Source organism: Musca autumnalis, unplaced genomic scaffold (genome assembly GCF_047663935.1).
Source record: "Musca autumnalis isolate F117 unplaced genomic scaffold, ASM4766393v1 scaffold_3, whole genome shotgun sequence".
Taxonomy (NCBI): Eukaryota; Metazoa; Arthropoda; class Insecta; order Diptera; family Muscidae; genus Musca; species Musca autumnalis.
This window is the reverse complement of record NW_027411866.1, coordinates 87,398,590-87,416,736: the sequence shown is the minus strand read 5'-3', so window position 1 is coordinate 87,416,736 and position 18,147 is coordinate 87,398,590. Positions and strand designations below refer to the sequence as shown.

General features: G+C 34.8%; 1 protein-coding gene across 2 annotated transcripts in view; it reads right to left on the bottom strand.

Moving 5' to 3' along the window:
* Window positions 1–17,906, bottom strand: part of LOC141396770 (uncharacterized) — a 39,167-nt gene extending 21,261 nt beyond the window's left edge. The window contains exon 1 of one of the 2 annotated variants that reach the window (XM_073972408.1): window positions 17,516–17,906. The gene's annotated coding sequence lies outside the window, so the exon portion shown is untranslated. Of the gene's footprint in view, window positions 1–17,309 lie in introns of both variants that reach the window. The other variant, XM_073972409.1, reaches the window with a different exon arrangement.
* Between the last annotated feature and the right edge of the window lie 241 nt (window positions 17,907–18,147).

The following is an 18,147-nucleotide window of genomic DNA, read 5'->3' as shown; positions in this document are numbered from 1 at the left end:
ATCTAAAAAGTGTGCAAAGCTTTAGTCTGATTGGTCAACTGCAACTGTGTCAAACTTGAGTTACCAGATTTGAAATGCAATTTAAATAAAACACCGTTAAACACTGTAAAATTGACCAATCTTTGTTTTAATTTCATATTCATGTATTGTCATCCAAATCTGTAAAGTGTGCAAAGTTTTAGAGCGATTGGTCAACTGCAACTGTGTCAAAATTGAGTTACCAGATTTGAAATGCAATTTTAATAAAACACCGTAAAAACACTGTAAAAATGGACCAATATTGGTTTTGACTTCATTTTCATTTATTGTCATCCAAATCTGAAAAAATGTGCAATGTTTTAGTCTGATGGTCAACTGCAACTGTGTCAAAATTGAGTTACCAGATTTGAAATGCAATTCAAATAAAACACCGTTAAAACACTATAAAATGGACCAATATTGGTTTTGATTCCATATTCATGTATTGTCATCCAAATCTGAAAAGTGTGCAAAGTTTTAGAGCGATTGGTCAACTACTTAAAAATGAGTTAACAGGTTTTAACTAAACGGACCAAAGCAAGTTAAATAAATCACTGTAAAAAAGCTGTGAGTTCGGCTGAGCTAATACGGAGTAATTAGTTTTCTTTCTGCCCATAATTTTAGATGGAGATGTTACTTGGTCACTAGGAACTATATATTATGGCAATCCGGTCTTATAACGTGGACCTATGTCCATAACTTTTGGTGGAAAAGTTTCTTTACCACTAGGAACCCCAAATGACAAATTATAGCTAAATCAGGCAGAAGATGTAGCTAAAAAATACCTGAAATCGGGCGGTACCGTTATATGGGGACTATACCAAAACGTGGGCCTATGTCCATAAATTTTGACATAGAAATTTCTTGGTCTTTGGGAACCCTAAATACCAAATAATAACTAATTCTGCCAGAAAATTTAGCTAAAAACGTTAAAATACCAGAAATCGGGCGGTACCGTTATATGGGGCTATACCAAAACATGAACCTATGTCCATAATTGTTCGCGGAGAAGTTTCTTGGTCTACGAAAACCCTTAATGCCAAATTATAGCTAATTCGCTCTGAAAATGAAGCTAAACCCGTCAAAATACCTGAAATCGGGTGGTACCGTTACATGGGGGATATTAGAAAACGAGAACGTATATCTATAATCTTTAGTGGAGAAGTTTTTTTTACCACTGAGAACCCTAATGTCAAATTATAGTTATAGTTTAATAGTTTAATTAAAAATTTTTTTCTTGAAAACGGTGGGTCTAATCAAAAAGTGACTAGAGCAAATATTATAGGCAGGAAATTTTTCTACAAGTTTGGTCTTAATAATTTTTTCTTAGAAGGAACCATTCTTGGCATATAGCGGTTCTAAAAACACATCATTTATATGCACTTATGAGGGAAATACGCACATATTCAGGTGAAACGGCAAAAATAACCGGAGTAACCGAGTCTATCCCTACAAAAAAAATATATATTTGTTTCCTTGAAGAGCGAAGTTATAACCATATTAAAAAATCCAAAAAATTAGAGTGTGTTTAGTAGAGTTATTCCATGTACGCAAACATTTAGTTGGCTAACGTTTTTTTTTTGTATTTGTATTTTTTTATCGAATCCAACAAAATTATCTTATAGTTCGAGTTCATCTTCATTTAAGGACACCACCATTTTATGAACTCCTTGAAGTATATACATAGATACGTAAATTGTTTCATAAATTCATTGTATAAACAATCCCTAAATAATGTGTTTACTGTACATCTTATTATCTACCCAGCAAAATTTTATGGAAGTGGTTCCATGAGATGCCATGATTTCACTGGATCTTTTGCATTGGTTCAAATGAAGTCGTGAAAGATCCGATCTTTTCATCAGCATTTGAAACCATTTGAAGGAAGTCGTGAAAGATCCGATCGTTTCATCAGCATTTGAACCAATTCAAAGGAAGTCGTGGTAGATCCGATCTTTTGCTTAGCATTTGAACCCATTCCATCGATCCAATAGAGATGAATTTTGTGTTTTTATTTTTACACATGTATATATTCTTTTATTTATCTAAATATGTACGTTTAAAGCAATGTAAGATTTATTATGCTAGGAAGCCCCAATCATTGAGCTAAAAGTAGAGTCGGACTGCACTCTTTGGTATTAGTCGTGTTCCTTTACGTGCCTGAGGTTACCAGTTTTTACCCGAAAAGTGTTTCCCTACTTTTAAAATCATACAATTTATATGAGAGCAGTTCACCACTTTTACCATTTTTGCAACAATTACCATTTTTAAAAGTAAGGGAACATACCAATTATAAAAGTTTCCTTGCCTGCTCTAGAGAACCTTTTTCAACAAGTCGATTTGTAGATCCCTACAAAACAACAAAAATTTCCAAAACGTTGTAAAACAGGAGGAGGCATTGTGACTCACAAGAGAGCCCATGTGCTCTAAATGAGCGTAAATTTGTTATCGCTCACAGCCTGTGTAGATGCTAACACGTTGTGAACAACAACAAATTTACGCTCATTGAGAGCACAAGAGAGACCCAAAAATGTTCTCTGCCTCACTCTGTTGTAAAATAAAATTCACGAAATAGTAATCTGCAGTTGGAGTCAATGTCGAAATCTGCACTGCACTGGTGGGAAGTAAAATCCTTTTGTAAGATGAATCAAAACCTGTTGCGGAGGAAGTAAACTCTGTTGCGTGCAGCGGCGGTGTTTAGACTGCAACAGCTGGGACGGCCGGAAGTCAAGTTTCTCACTTAAATTTACAACCTGTCGCTTGCCAAACACATCGTTTCCGAAGTCTGGAAAATAGGCCAGCTACTGAAGCCCGAAAAGGATGCCAGCAAAGGTGAATCTTACAAACCGATTTGGCTTTTGTCGGCCGTAGCAAGGACCCTTGTTGGCTATAGTTCTTCCAGCATCAGAAATAACTTTCCAGTTGCCGATCAATAGCATAGGATCCGTAAGCAACACAACAACTGCGCTGAAGGCCATCTCCATATTAGCAGAGGATTCACTCAGAGCAAGCCGTGCTCATAATCTAGAAAGAGAAGTCTAACGTTACAAGAGAGAACCTCTAGATCAACAAGCCTTTCAACCAGGTTTAAGTAGCATTCACACGAATGCAGTCGCAGATGCAGTAAACAGTTGTCGTGTGAATGCGGTCCTTGGAGAACATCTACCATCTATCGCTGCTGAGAAGCGCCAGCTGTCAGGACAGTTAGTTTTGTGTCAATACGCTCGTCAATACGCTTGGTGCAGACGTCAAAATTCCTATAGGCAAGTACTGATGACACCGTGGAAAACATCTGCCCAGCATACAGCACAGGCCCCCACGACACACTGCTCCTTTTCAATTGCCCTACCAATCCTGCTAAGAAACTTAAGTTTGCAGCTTTGTGGTTACAAACCATTAGATTAAGCAGAAAAATGAGAATACAAACATATTAACTACTGTTACAACAACTAGAAGAAACTGCTGCTTATGATGATAAGCAAATTATAGTTATTTCATTAATTCCTTTGAATTAATAAAATAAAAAGATGAAAATAATTTTTCAATACAGCATTTTCCATTTTCCGAACAATACGTGAAAATTACATGCCAAAGGGTTGGTGAAAATGACATGCCAAAGATTAGTGAAAATGCTATTCTTGGGAATTGGTTAAGATGGCATGCCAAAGAATTGTTGAAGATGCCATTCTATCGAGTTAGTAAAGATGACATGCTTAGGATCTGAAAATGAATTGCATCTTTTGGGGGTCACGCTCTTGTAAAAAGAATGAGTGAAAATGCTGAAAAAATGACATTCCATTTCACTTGCACCCATTCTTGAATAGCATCTTTGGCATCGAACATTTTGCTGGGTACAATTAAAATATCTTAAATTAAAATTACACATTTCTTCAAATTGCAGTTCTCTAACAGGGTTGATATCATTCAACAATCCAATGATTGATTTGTGTCTGGCACATTTCACCCTGGTCTCCTATAATATACATAGGACATTATACCAACACTTAACTTATAAACAACCCAACAACTTAATTATAATGAAGTAAAAATTTTTCAAAGCATTTCAACCCCTCCCAGGACTCGCACACATTTTAAACTAGTCGTTCGAACGTGCAATACGTACTGCAACCTCTCAAAAGTTTTCATAGATTATCACATGTGAACATTTCGAAGGGATGCAAACCAGAATTGAACATTTATGACAGGATAACAAGGACACAACATTGTACAACTTGTGGCTTGCTAAGTGCCAGAAGCTAACAAACAAATTTCAACCACAAAAATTTGAAAATTCATTTCCAACATCATTCATGCAATTACTGGCTGCCCTTCTGAAAAGTATGCCGAACTTCATTGTTATGTGGCCGAAAATGTATGACTCTTTAACCGACGGTGTGTGGAAGAAAGCACTTGATTTTAGCACAGTGAATATAATAAAATGTTGAGTGATTTTAATAGAACTTTATAGTCTAAATATCTACCTTTGTAAAATATATATGGGATGTTTGTGGAATTGTGGATTATATATTGTAGCCTACACTTTTATTTGGGGAGTATATTGAGACTTCATTTGGTGCCAAAAGTTGAAATAATGGTCGTAGACACAACTTTATGTATAAGAAATATCACTAATAGTAAAGGGAGTTACATGTACTATGAATTCCAAAAACAACTAAATTTAGATAAGGTATTAAGCGGTTGTTTCAGCTTTAAGACTGCACGGACGAAAGGACCAAACACAAAATATAAAAGCAACATCGAATTAACACTTAAGCAAATTTAAAACATAACACTAAAGACACTGTGCCATGATATAATGATATGTAGTAACAGTCGAACTTCTGCGTTTACCCTTAAATCGAATTTTATGAAGTCCTTTTATGTGCTAAAATGAGAGGACGTGTTGCTGTATGTGTGTACTGTAAGGTAAACCTTCATGTGGGAGATGGCATCATTCAGTGCTATTCGAGTATGAACCCTGTTAATCATTTCGTGTTTAAGCCTTTGGCCTTTACATGAGTGAGTATGTGTGACTTGATTTAAACTCATAGAGTGAACTAGTTAACGAGAATCATTTTATGTGGTGGTTGATGATAAATGATTTGATAAACGTTTCACTTTTACTGAAAATAATTTCATTAATAAGTATGTAATCAAACACAGTAACATCACGACTTTCATTTAAAATTTTTACTGTTTCAAGCACAAATTAGGCACTTATTTTAATCAGCTCTTTTTGAGATATAGCTTACGGCCCTATTTTACGATGATCTCCAGAAATTCCTTACCTACGATCACAAAAAATATTTTTTTGGGATTTTTATACCCTCCATCATAATATGGATGGTATAATTAAATTTGTCATTCCGTTCGTAACACATCGAAATATTCATCGGAGACCCTTGATCAGGGTAAAATTCTAAGTCGATGTAACCATGTCGCTCTGTCCGTCTGACTGAAATCAAGATACAGCTCGCAATTATTAATATAGAGCTTTGTAATTTTGTATAGATGTTTCTATTACTGCTAGGATGTCTGGTATTGAAAATGGGTACTACCACCAATAGTACCACTCGATTTTAGGTATTTTGAAGGTTTTAGCCTCATTATCACACCGAAATGGCTCAAATTTGGTACTTAGTCTTCGTTGCAGTTACAAAACTTTCCGCCAGAAATTTGTCGGCATAGGTCCACGCCTTCATATAGCCCCCATAGAACGGTCCCTCCCGATTTTCGGTATTGTGAAGGTTGTGGCCACAATAATCCACAGAAATGGCCGAAATTAAGTACTTAGTCTTCGTTGGGGGTATAAAACTTCCCCCCAGAAATTTTTTGGTACAGTTCCACGCCTTCATATAACCCCCATAGAACGGTACCTCCGATTTTCGGTATTGTGAAGGTTGTGGCCACAACAACCCACGGAAATGGCTAAAATTTGGTATTTGGTATACGTTGGACGTAAAAGGGTTTCCGACTAATATTCGTTGGTATCGGTCCACGTTGCGATATGGCCCCCATAGAACGGTACCTCCCGATTTCCGATATTTTGAATATTGTGGCCACAACAACCCACCGAAATGGCTGAAATTTGGTATTTGGTCTTCGTTAGAGGTAAAAAGCTTTCCGACTGAAATTCAGTGTACTTTTCCATACTGCCCCCATAGAACGGTACCTCCCGATTTTCGTAATTCTGAAGATTTCGACATCAATATCCCACCAAAATGACAAAAAATGTTATTACGTCTTCCAGGGGTTTATAACATGTTCCAGAAGAGAATTATCAGTATAGGTCCACGTCTTCCTATATCCCCCATAGAAACTTACCTCTTGATTTTCGGTATTTTGAAGGTTTTAGCCACATTATGTTAACGAAGTATCGGAAATTTGGTATTTAGTCTTCTTTGAGTCCAAAACCATTCCGCCAGTATAGATCGACGTTTTGATATAGCCCCCATAGAATGGTACCTCCCAAATTTAGGTATTTTGTAGGTTATCCATTGTTTGGTATTTAGCATTCATCATAAACGAAGGGAAACTATTCCATTTTACTTCAATACAACTCGTGGCCGACCGAACTTAATGCCGTTTTTACTTGTTTAGAATTTCGTCATCATAACAAGCAATTCTTATCTCATATTGTACGTCAAAATGCGTATGATGTTATTAAAGATGGCAAAGAGATCATCCAACCAAAATATTTCCTTTCTTTCAATCCTTTATAGTCCTTTAAAAGATCATTTATAATTATTTAAGTTGGGGAATTCAAACTCTATATTTTAAAAGTTATGGGATTCTGAAGAATTTAGCTTTTAATACACCAACCCCCATTATTATAAGTTTTCTTTTGTTATTGCTTGAATTTTTCGAAAGGATCCATAGCTTTTGGTTACCTTAAAGTTAAAAATTAACATTTTAAGTGAATTTTATATCTTTAAAGTCTACGAGTTTATTTATTCTGTGTTTTATTATACCCTACACCACTATGTGGGGAGGGTATTATAAGTTGGTTTTGGCCAAAAAGTTTGTAACGCATCGAAATAATGGTCGTAGACCCATACTTATATATACCAAAATGAATGTCTCGACGAGCTGAGTCGATCTGGCTATGTGTGTCCGTCCGTCCGTCCGTCTGTCCGTCTGTCCGTCTGTCCATCTAAACCTTGTAATCACGCTACAGGTCGCAATTTTGATCGGATCGTCACGAAATTTTGCATGTTGATGGGGGTCCCGGAGGGGAAGAAGCCTATTGATTTTGGTGATGGTCGGATAATATTTAGGGGTCGGAAAGGGCAAAAAACTTAGGTGCATAAAAAGACAACGTCTTTTTCCAAAGCGAATATCTCAGATTCTATATGGGGTATACCAAAAGCAAAACCTGACAATTAAAGTAGAAAATATCAACTTTCTAATGATGTAAAGAAAGTGCTCAAACAACGAAGATATCACAATAGTAGCAATTAAAACCCAAATTTTAATTTTTGCGATTTAAGTTATATTGACGAATATCACAGCTTTAGTTGTAAACTTTCCAAAAGCAAAGCCTGACTATGAAAGTAGAAGATCCCGTCTTTACAGTTATGCAAACAAGGTCGGCGTAGGTAACCAAATGACGGAGATATCGCAATAGTCGGTAATACACCGCATTTTTCTATTTTTTGGAAATCACGAAACAGGTCTCAATTTTGATCGGATCGTCACGAAATTTTGAGACTTAATGGGGATCTCAAAGAGGAAGAAGCCTATTGATTTTGGTGAGGGTCGAATAATATTTAGGGGTCGAAATGGGCAAATAACTTATTTGGTTAAAAAGACAACGTTTTTTTCCAAAGCTAATATCTCAGCTTCTATAAGAGGTATACCAAAAGCAAAACCTGACAATGAAAGCAGAAAATATCACCTTTCTAACGATGTAAAGGTTCTCGTGGGTGACCAAACAACGAAGATATCACAATAGTAGCAATTAAAACCCAAATTTTAATTTTTGCGATTTTAGTTATATTGACGAATATCACAGCTTTAGTTGCAAACTTTCCAAAAGCAAAGCCTTACTATGAAAGTAGAAGATCCCATCTTTACAATGATGCAAACTAGGTCGGCGTATGTGACCAAATAACGGAGATATTGCAATATTCAATAATACATCCCATTTTTCCATTTTTTTGGAAGTCACGCTACTGGGCGCAATTGTGATCGGATCGTCACGAAATTTCGAGGGTTAGTGAGGGTCTCACAGAGGAAGAAGCCTATTGATTTTGATGATGGTCGGATAATATTTAGGTGTCGGAATGAGCAAAAACTTTATTTGGAGAAAAAGTCAACATTTTATTCCAAAGCAAATATCTCAGCGTCTATATGGGGTATGCAAAAAGCAAAACCTGGCAATGAAAGTATAAAATATCAGCTTTACAACAATGTAACGTAGGTTGTCGTAGGTGGTCTAACAACGAAGATATCGCAATAGTCGCTAATAAAACCCAACTTCTCATTTTTGCGATTTTAATAATAATGACGGATATCACACCTTTGATTGGGGACCTTCTAAAAGCAAATTCTGACTATGAAAGTAGAAAATCCCATCTTTGAAATTATGCAAAGTAGTTTGGCGTAGGTAGTCAAATAATAGAGATATCGCAATAGTCGTTAATGCATCCCTTTTTTCTCTTTTTCTGCAATCACACTACAGGTCGAAATTTTGATCGGATCATCACGATCACAGAGATAGAAGCCTATTGATGTTGGTGATGTCAAATATAAAATTAAATATTAATTATTTTGGTTCAGTTCGCCTTAAGTCATTTGGTATAAAAGCCAGATAGGTGAAAACTTTCGTATCTCCATAAAATAAATGTTTTCGAGTGAAAAGATTATTCACAGAGTTAGTGATGTAGGGTATCACATAGTCGGCCCCGTACCGACTATAGCCTTTTCTCACTTGTTTTTTATTATGGTTATTAAAGGCGAACTATTTAACTCCGTGGTAACATGTTTATAAAATGTGTCCATCAGTTTATTCCAAAATTTGAACATATGCCATGCCAGTCTAAGATTTCTCTTTAGAATTAATACCATTACGCAGGATAACTTTTGAAGTTACAACATCTCCAGTTAAATTTAAACAAAAACTTCCTGGGCCGTTCTATGCCAAGGTAGGTTTCAATGAAGGTGGCAATCTTGGTGTATATCACGATATACACAAAAAAACATGTAACTTGCTTACCCAAATGATCTTATGTCAATAATCGGTCGAACATTGGGAGCCATAACAGCCGTCTTTGACCAACAATATGATGGTCAATTATGTACCTAGACTTTATCAATTTTCAGCTGAACTACTCACTGAAAAAAAGACCGAACTACATCAATCGAAGTCGTTCATTAAAAGAGCGGATGACAATAACACTGTGCAATACTGGTATTGCAAACAACTTCTAGTGGGCATTTTCTGAAAGTACATATTGAGACTGTGAAAACCTTAATTGGGTTTTGTGTTTTGAGATCGGGTTTGGATTTGATGGCTTTGCTTTTTCAGCAATATTGCTGAAGACTGGAACAGCAATATTGTAACCCTAATCATAAAGTTGTAGAACTTAAGTGTCAAATAAACGAACTATGAAAAATATAGAAAAGTTCGCATAATTTCTGGAATTCTGGTCCGTAACAGCGAAGTAGCCTTTAGCAAAAATTTTCTAAATAATGCCCACAATAAATCATTCTGAAACTCAAAAGTACTAATATCAAGTTATTTATGCAGTATTTCATACCTTCTACAAACAATTTTTTTTAACAATGTCCACATTGGCATTTAATTCTTATATTTCTACAAGTGGTTTCAGAGATATAGCCCCGATTTGCTTTAAAATGTCAATGTTTAACCATGTTTAGATAGGGCCATCAAATTCGAACCGATCCACACTGGTCCCAACCAGCGATAAAAATCGAAAAATCTATATTAGCAAATCTCTTCAACAATTCAGCGAATTGTCTCTAAACATATTATATTTTAATATTCCAGCACTGTTTTTGTAATTTATAACGGTATTTAACACAACAAAACAGAAGAAATTGACATTTACGTATGATCTCTTAAAAACTTTAAAAATATCAGTAAGGTTGTGACTTCTTACAAGGCAAGTAACTCCAAATTGAAAGGATAAAATTATTTTTTTTTCGAAATGGAAGTTTTAGTACATGGCTTTCTAATTACTTTTACATAAAAATTTGTACACATTATTCGCATAAAATGTGCTGGAAATCACATACTTTTTTGTGGATTTTTTTCCAAGTCCTAAAAATTGAAGTTGAGTTTTACTAACTTCGCCATCCTTCGAAACTCTCCAAATTTATTGAAGAATGTTCAAAATAGTGCCAATTTTACAAAACATTTGGTTCCAGCTGCATATATGTATTTGCATTTCCGTGTGTGAAATTAAAAATATTGACGATGCCTCTGTTCATTTCAGTGAATATGCCGTATTACTGTATTCTCAGTTTCTTCTTTGTTTTGTGTTTTAATTGTTCGTTTTGGTTTTTTTAGAGATTTAGACATTTTTCTTTTGGGATCTACTTATGAGTGTATTTTTTTTTTAAATTTGTATATTTTTGATATATGTATGATGCTACATATTATATGAAAAACAAGTAAAAATGTAAAGTTAGGTCGCACCGAACTTTATTATATCCCCTACCATGAAATATTCTGACCTCAAATGGAATAATTTGTTTCCTTTCCTGTCCACGATACCAGTCGGAGACGTTTTTTGACCACTAAGAACTCCAAATACCAAGTTACAACCAATTCGAACCGAAAATGTAGATAAAAACCACAAAATAACTGAAATAGGTAGGTACAATTTTTGGCGCACAAGGTTTTTGATCATTGAGAACTCCAAATGGCAAATTACAACCAATTCGGGCCGAAAATGTTGATAAAATCTTCAAAATACCTGAAATCGGGAGGTATCGTAATATGAGAGCTATACTGAAACCTGGACCTAATACCACAATTTTTGGTGCAGAAGGTTTTAGACCATTGGGAACCCTAAATACCAAAGTACAGCCAATTAGGGCCAAAAATGTAGATGAAAGCTTCAAAATAGCTTAAATCGGGTGGTACCGCTACATGGGGGCTATAGGAAAAACTGGACCCATATTAATGATTTTTTGGCTAAAGTATTTTTTACTTATTATACTGAAAAAATCAGAGTGATCCGACGATTACAAATATTCTTGTCGCACCTTCCCATACAAGTGGGACCACTGTGCGATCTAACAAAACGTAAATAGGGTTTTTCATAAAATGCTCGGCGGAAGTTGTTTCATGCTATTACCTCAAAAATGTTGCACAGTGTAATCGTTCTTTTCAGTTCGTATATCACATGTTTGAACTATGTTCTAATCTGGTACAATTTCGTTTAAATGTTATTTATGGATATTATATTAAACAAAACACATTTAATTAAAAAATATGTTACCAACATCTTATTTTGGACCAAAACGGAAAACAAATAATGAACTGAACGCTGCACAGTGGAAAAAAGTACCTATTTAGCGCGCCAAAAGTACAAATCTATGTTTTATTGCATGTTTGTCCATAAATTCGATGTCAACAGCTATAAATTGATAATTTTATTCATTTATTAATATATTTGGTAAATTTGTATTTTTACCGTAGAATGGTACCTATCGATTTTCGGTATTTTAAAGATTTCTATCACATTATCCAACCGAAACGGCTAGGATTTGGTATTTAGTCTCCGTGGGGGTTATGCATACACTCCTATAAACATTTTCGGTATAGGTACACGTTTTCATATAGCCCCCATAGGCCGGTACCACCGATTTCGGTAATTTTTGAGGTTTTAGCCACATTATCCAACCGAAATAGCTGAAAGTTGACATTTAGTCTTCGTTGGTGGTATAAAATATTCCGACAGAGAATTTTCGACACAGGTACACGCATTGATATGCCCCCCATAGAAAGGTACCGCCCTAATTTCAGCATTTTTACATAAAAAATACTATTAATAAAAATAGTAATAAAATAAAATGTTGCAGTTTGTTGCAGCTAAAATTTTACAAATTGGTTAAGAACTATGTGTACTAAAAATAAAATAAAAAATCTACGCGCCATCCCTCGACACTCCTTAGTAATAGCTTTAACAAAGTGCACAATTTGGAAAAAAATCGGATGTCACATGTTTTAAGTGTAAACTCCGAGTTGCAATAAATAACATCTTATATTTAACATTTTTTAAATCACCTTCTTCACGAAATGTTAAATTCAGTAAAGCTTTAAAATAACTTTGTAGGAAGAGTGCATGCGACGATCATAAATTTACTAGTAAACTATATTATGAAAACTAGTTCAAAAAATGTCAACCAAAAATGGACCGTTATTACGCTTAGACTGATGCAAAATAAATTATTTTAATAGCCGTTGCATTCTGTGGATACCTTAGATTAATACTGCAATAATAATTTTTAAATTGGCGTATGTGATTTTTTTGACTTTTGGCGCGCTAGATCGGTATTTTTTTCCACTGTGCGCTGGCGCGAACAAACGATCAAATTAAAAAGAAAGCTGACGAACTATTGATCTACTAAACAAAGAACGACCTAGTTCAACTATAGAGCTGAATTAAAAGGATAGTTTGTCTAAATAAACTTAAAAGTGCAACCCTACTTTCCACAACGAGCAGAGACTACCTGATACGCCGAATGGAAAAGGTGAAGTTCCGATAATAGTTTGGCTTCAAAATGAGTTAAATTCAGAATCATTTAGTATTTTCTCTAATTCGAGCTATCCGCATAGTGTAGGAAGGATCACGGATCAAGTAAATGGTTTAAAGTCAGTATTTTTTACCCTCTACCATATAATGGAGGGTATATTAATTCCGTTTGTAACTCCCCGAAATAATCATTTTGAATCCCACAAAATTTATATATTCTTAATCAGCATGGAATTCTACATCGATGTAAGTCTGTGGAAACCAATCTTGCGTCCGAAGTAATTGAAGTAGGTGGATACAATTTTGGTGAAATCTATTGTAGGTCCGTGGAACTTTTGGTATTGCAAATGGGCCTTATAAGTCCATGTTTTGGCATATTCCCCGTACAAAGCGACGCTATAAGGAATTTTAAAGGTGTTAGTGCCATTTGAATTCCAAATTGGTTGTAATTTGGGACTTTGTGTTTACAGAGGTTAAACGAAAACTACAAATAATAGGTTATATAGGTCCTCCTATGGTATAGAACCCAATATAATGAAGGTATTAGCTGCATTTGGTTGTTATTTGGGATTTTGTGTTTACAGATGCAAGAAAACACACAAAAATGTCTACATAAGTCCACGTTTGGGTAAAGCCCCCTATATAACGGTACCGCACAATTGCAGGTATTTAAAAGTTTTTATCTACATTGGCTGTTATTTTGCATTTACGGTTTCTAGTTGTCAAAAAGTTGTCTACATTAAAAAATGTATAGCTAGGCCCGCATTTGGGTATATCCCCCATGTCACGGTATCGCCCGATTTCTGGTATTGTGAAGATTTTATCGACTTTTGTGCTTCAATATAGGTGTAATTTGGCATTTAGGGTTCCTAGTTGTCAAAAATTGTCTCCACTAAAAATGGTTGTCATAGGTCCACGTTTTAGGATCTATACTTACAAAAGAGTTGAGTAATGATGACTCAATCACTCACAGGCTAAACGGCTGGATATACGAAATATAAGTGTACCAAAAGTACTAAAATGTAATAAATTTGGTACCAATTCGTATTTTGTGAACGGACAAAGCTTAAAAGTTGAAATTAGGAGTAAGAATCAAGGATGACAAGTACGGTTGACATAAGAAGGTGGTTTTGGAAAGGTGCACACATGTGTACGAAACGTACTAAATGGTACTAAATTTTGTACAATTTGGTTTTGGGCGAAAGGAATAGAATCCAAATATTTTGAATTAAGGTTACTATTGGTGTGGAAAGTAGTTTTGAAAATTCGTACTTATAGGTACAAAAATGACTAAATAGTACTAAATTTGGTACAACTATTATTTGGGTGGTCGCTTAGAGCTGGAATAATGAAATTTGGAATTGAGGTTACTGTTGGAGTGTAGAATGGAAGTGGTTTTGAAAATTCGTACTTATGGGTACAAAAAGTACTATGTGGTACTAAATTCGGTACAACTGTACTAAATTTGGTACAACTATTATTTGGGTGGACGGAAAGAGCTGGAATAATGAAATTTGGTTAGCGTACACAAAGTTCTAAAGGGTAATATATAATAGGTGTTTTAGAATTACTAAATTGCACTAAATATTTAAGCAGTGGTATTGAATGAATGGGTAAATCCAGCACTCTGAAATTTGTCATGAGGGTGAATGCAGGGATTAGATCAGAATGGTTATGAAAATTCACACTAAAAATGTATGGCATATTTCTACATGTAATGTCATAGGCATTGGTCCAACAAGTAGGGATAAAACTGTACAATTTGAGATAAGGTCCTGGGTTTAAAAAATTGTATTGAATATTGCACCATTGGTTTTATATGAACGCGAATGCGGTTTTTATTTTTCAACATAAATTTTAGAAAGTACATCTGGAAACGTATACCTATGCGACATTTTTTTTGCAAGAACGTTTTTGGACCCTGAGTACAGAAAGCCATAAATTGAATTACTTCGATGTTAATTTGCAGGGGTGAGATACGACTAATTTTTTATGAAAATCTAACTAAAGTGTTACGAATAGTACTTAAATGAAATTACATATCAATTAAAAAAGTAGTAGTACAACAACATTTTCAGAGTTCATCATTTCGATATTAAATATTGTTTGTTGTTGTTTTTTATTTCGTTTCCGCATACGAAGTGGCGGGCACTTTGCTAGTAGCCCTATAAAACGGAACCGTCCTATTTCATGTATTTTGAAGTTTTTATTGACATTTTCGGTTGAATTTGGGTGTAATTTGGTACTAGGGGTGCGATTTCAGACACTTTAAAGTTTTTATCATCGTAATCGAACCAAACTGTATGTAATTTGGAATTTACGGTTTGAAGTAGTCTCAACTAAAAATTATGCACATAGGTCCACTTTTTGGAATAGCCCATATAGCGGTACCACTGGTGGTAAACATCGCCAATTTTTTCCCACTAATAAATTAAAATCGTTTTAATAAAATATTAAAACAAAGACTATGGGCCATTATTATATGTGTTCTTTTACTATCTGATGGATATGAAAACGCAAAATAAACCAATTTGGAGGCATTAAAAATACAATTTTTACATTGAAAATAGATGCCGAGTAACTTTTTCTTGAAACTCAATCATCACTTTTAACTTCAAGTTAACCGGAACGCTATAAATCTCTTCGGTAAACCCAAACTATAACAAAAGAATACTTATAATAATGGGGGTATAGGATTTTGAATTTTTATCGACGTTTTTGGCCCAAATGTAATTTGGCAATTAGAGTTCATAGTGGTCAAAAAACTTCTCCAGCAAAAATATGGGCATATGTACATACATAAGTCGATGTTTTAGAATAGACCCCTATAAAGGTACGTCCCGGTTTCAGGTACATATTTTGAAGATTTTATCGACGTTTTGCTCTGAAATTGGATGTAACTTAACATTTAGGGTTAGAAGTGGTTAGAAAAGTTCTCTATCAAAAACTGTGGACATAGGTCCATATTTTATGATGGTACTAACCGATTTCAGATATTTTTATTTGTTGTTTTGTTGGTTACCAATTCTGTACGGAAGGACCATCTCTTTGACATTTTCAGCGGATAAAGAAAATTTTTCATAATTATACCCTGAGCCTTTAGGCTCGTACACACTTTGATACGACCCAAATGTTCCTCATCGAAATAATGGTTTTGCATCCCAAGTATGTTTGGACGAAATCCGTTTCAGACAATTTGTTCGACAGTCTGTAACTCTGGTTGGAACACACGATAATCATCGAACGGATCAATGATTGCGCCCAAATTTGGATCTCGCAATATTTTGTCCAAACTTAGTTCAAATTGGAAATCCAAAAGTTCAAAATGTTTCACTAAAATGGTACGTTCGATATCTTTCGGATGGAGTAACCAATTTGGTCCAAACTTTGAACACTGCAATATTTCTTCCAGAGACAGATCAGTTGTGGGATTCTGTAACTCATTTTTGCTGTTACCGACAAAAATCGGTAAAATTAATATCGCAAAATTATGACTAAAAACATAAAGAAAAGTTGGCATCACTGTTTGTGTCGGTAGAGGCTAGCGACTACTTTTTATTCGTCGTTAACTTACCGAAAAATTTCGTTAATTATCGAAATTATAAGCATTTTAATTTTACCGACAATTATCGATAACAGCAAAAATGAGTTACAGAATCCCACTACAGGTTCGAATATGGACAATATCGGTCCACTTCTTCGGGAACCTGTATGTATCTAGGATCGTTTTGAATTTTTTACAACAGGAAGTTCGCGTGTCTCATATTAATATATAAGTCCATATTTCCTGAGATAATTACCCTAAAGCTGTAAAAGCCCTACGGTCACCAAGACCTAGATTTTGTCCAATCTTTGTACATCGTAATTATTCTTCCCAACTTATATCAAATACGAAGATGGAGTATATCGATCCAATTTTTTCGCACCTCCCCTACAAAAGTCCAAAATATTAGGCTTAAGAAGAGTCTGAGTTCTGTTCGAGGATAAATTTCGAACTTTATAAAGTATAAAGTTTTTATAGTAAAATGTCAATCCTTCTTTCAAAGTATGTTATGTGTTCGAAAGTCCTTTCAAAACAGTTATTTTTTATCCTTTTTAAGAGGTCATATCTTCCGCTTGAATATAATTTTTATTTGGTAAACACAAAATTAGGCCTCAGAAATGTTTCTATTTTGTGATCAAAATTTGGGTATTCATCCTCAAGAGGCAAAAACGTTTGACGTAATGCCATAAGAATGGTGTAGACATTTGATATAGTTATATTTCATAGCCATAAAACCATTTCAGGAACAAACTTAAAAGGGATCTACTGTGAACAATATAAAGATATTGTAAACAAACGACTAGATGCAATGTAGCTAATTGATATTCAATATAAACACTTTACGAAAAAATTTATGTAATTTCTCATGCACAGGGGAAGTGGTCTACGAGTAGGTCGACCAAGTTTTGCTTTCCTGTTTTTTAGATAAATTTAAGGAAATACTTTTACGAAATCGGTCTGAAACATATTTGAATATTTATTAAAAACGTAACTTAGAAACTTTAAACTTAAACACTAACCTTCAACAACCTGAAGATTTTACCATTTTTTCCAAATAACTTTCAAAAATTTTACAAGATATGAGCAGAAACTAATTAACATCAACAAGTTTAAAATAATACTATTTTTTGTATCTCATAGAATCCGACGGCACTGCAAATACTTTTGCACTTCTTCATTTAATCCTTTTTGCATTTATCACAATCACATATCCTGCAGAACTCACATTATTCACTTGATGCATTCGTTTTAATGCTTAAAATCACTCAATGGTGTATTATTTCCTTTGTTAAAATATCGAATCCAAACGTGCGTTAAATTAAATATGCAACGCCGGCATAAAAATCAATTAATGATTTCTTATCTGATTCACTGACTTTTAATCGAGATTACGCGCCAAAGCTATGTAACGAACAAACCAAAGCGTCCGCACGACAACTGATGCTGATGACAGTTTAAAATCAAATGAATCGTTGGCAAAAGTCTACGGCTATTTAAAATTATTAAAAAATACTTATTCTAACGAACGGAAGAAGTGCGCGAAGCAACAAACACCACCGGTACGAAGGCGCAACCAACAGTCAAGCATCAACCAACAAGGTACAAGGAAGCACTGTAAAGTGTTAATCTGAAACTGAACTGAATTGTCAGCCAGCAGCCAACCACCATTACCACCCCAATCGTCGTTTGTGGGAGTATGCGGATGGATGCAGCCACAGGCACTACCAACAAAACGAACAACAACAAAAGTAACCAAAGCATGGAAATAAGACCATAATACAAAACCACCAATGTTCTGGAAACCACCCCCACAATAAAGATCCTTACACGTAGTATCTCGTTGGCAACATGAATTCG